Source organism: Takifugu flavidus, chromosome 6 (assembly GCF_003711565.1).
Source record: "Takifugu flavidus isolate HTHZ2018 chromosome 6, ASM371156v2, whole genome shotgun sequence".
Classification (NCBI taxonomy): domain Eukaryota; kingdom Metazoa; phylum Chordata; class Actinopteri; order Tetraodontiformes; family Tetraodontidae; genus Takifugu; species Takifugu flavidus.
In genome coordinates, this window is record NC_079525.1 from 10942321 (window position 1) to 10944792 (window position 2472).

The following is a 2472-nucleotide window of genomic DNA, read 5'->3' on the forward strand; positions in this document are numbered from 1 at the left end:
GGCCTTCAGCAAGTGTTTGCTTTGCATTCTTCACAAAAAGTTGCGCAAGTTCAGGAGTCGTCATGTCCCCCGCTTTAAACCAAGGACACAACACTAAAATCAGATGCCATTTCCATAAAAGACTCTTTCCCTTATTAACCTTCAGTCTTTTTTCACATCTATTTCATCAGCCAATCAGGTGGAAGAGATGTGAGCAGATAAGGGTTGTTTTCATAAGCTTCTTTGCTAGCAGGAGACAACATTTATTTACATTTCTTTATTCTGTATACAAAGTGATAATGTCACAGATATGAATCTAAATAGTGTTTTAACTTTTGTGACCAAACCTTTGTGTTATTTCAATAAATAATAGACAAACTGTTGTAGGTTGTCATGACTGCCTCCACTGAACCTTCAGAAATGTTTCCTTTTTAGGGTCCTTTATGAGCATACTAATGCTGACATTCATTCCAGGGGCAGCATCTTGTCAAACCCTTCATTGGTATTAATTTGTTAAAAAGAAAACACTGCGTCCATCCACAAATCTTTATTCCTTTGCAAACATTAGATAAAAGGATGCTTAATAGACTTACTTATCCACAATGAAGAAAAAAAACACCAAATAATGATGTCAAAGGTATGACTAAGTGATCTTTTTAAAAGAAGAACAGGAAAACGACATATCAAAAATATAAATTGTCCTTAAAGTGGTATATCAGCTCAACTCAGTATGCTCGGTCCCGTATAGCTGCAGCCGACTGCAGTATACCATTATCCAAGAAAGTTACATAAGACAATTTTCCTCTCAAATAGGCACCTCAGCCATGCTGAAGAGATGACAACAGGCCAGAGGAGCTTTTCCGGTTTAACGGTAAAGTGGCAGTTGTGCTATTAAAACAGGGAGTAAAAGTTACAGCACAAAAGAAGGATGTTCCAGGAAGGCATTGATGTACAACGCCAGCATCACAACAGGCAAGGAAATGCATTTTCACTTAAGGTGTTTTTATTTTTATCTCCAACGGGACGTGAAATGGTTACAGGCCAATGTTCTGTCCTGATGGCTAAAAGCTTATGATGTAATTCACATCTATGGATGGAGGATTTATCCAGTGTGTGGGGTGATCAGGCCTGAAAACTACGGGAGTTTGTAGTGTGACTGTGATGGGGGGAGAATTTGGTCCTAAATGTTGTTTACCATGTTTCATCACAGTTCAGCCATTTGCTGCTTCCCTGTTAGGCTAGTTGGACCTCAGCTGTGCCATCGAGCTCACCTGGTGCAGCACTTGTAGCACAGCTCTGCTCCGCGCTAACTGCCAGTCCCATCAAGGTGAGCCTGCTTTCAATCAGCCTGGCTCAGCATAAAGACTCCAGCTCCCCACACACTCACTGCCAGGTTGTTCTTGGCATGCAGGACTCTCCAGCACTCCCAGGGGGATTTCTTGTTGCTATCCTTGTCATTTCCATCCCTGACCACAAGTTCTGCTTTTCACTGGTTTCAGTGGATGGATTTTTTTAAATCCGACATGTGACTCCTGGGTGGATTTTCCCCTGCTGGACACTTCCTCTGCATTCTCCTGTGTGCTGTGTCATGTATGGTGGTCACTACCAACTACCTATGTATCTGCTCTTGGATCTAGGATACTCCCACATTATATAGTATATTAAACCTGTAGTAGTATCTTTAACATAATTTATTTCTGGTGTCCCAGTGGTTCATATAGCTGGTTGACTATGTTATATTAACCATTACCCTGAGAGCCTGCAGCTTCAGGCCAAAAGTAACTACGGGTGTTTTGGATTGATGGCTGTGAGCTCACCACCGATATGCCTGGGTGATGACAGCTCCAGTCAGAGGGTTGACTCCTGCCCAGTCACCCAGTCCGGCCCCTACAGGCCTGCAGGGCCCTGAGGCACAAAAGGATGGGTGCAAGGTGGAAGAGTGAGTGCTGATAGTATAGAATGCTCTCTGGCTCCATACTTGGCCTTGTATCTCCTTTATTTTTGGGTTTTATTCTTCTTCTTTTTTTAATTCTCTACACAGCTGGGCAATAAATGTGTGCATTCCTTAAATCACTTGAGCCATCTTTATACAAATAAATCATTTATCATGTCAATGGTGGTGTTTTCTTTATTCTCATCTAAAACAGTCTAGAATTTCCCTGGAATTTTATCACTTTCACTTCAACTATTTGCTCCTTCCTTGAAATCCATTCCAGTCAACACGATGTCTACGCATTTGAGAAAGCAGAGAAAATCCACAGAAGCTCAAGAACAGCCACAAGGGGAGGCCCCAACCCGGAACCCGGTACGCAGAGTCCCGTAGATCCCCAAACAGAGGGTCCATAAGCCCGAGCGGCAGTGACAGCGTTAAACCTGCCCAGACCAGCCTCCACTTCAGTCTCCACCTTTTATGTAAATGACAGCGTGTGTGAGCGGGACCCATGTTGGGACCCGAGGCGGAGAGAGCGCTCGTTGAATGAGCTGGGGGGTGGG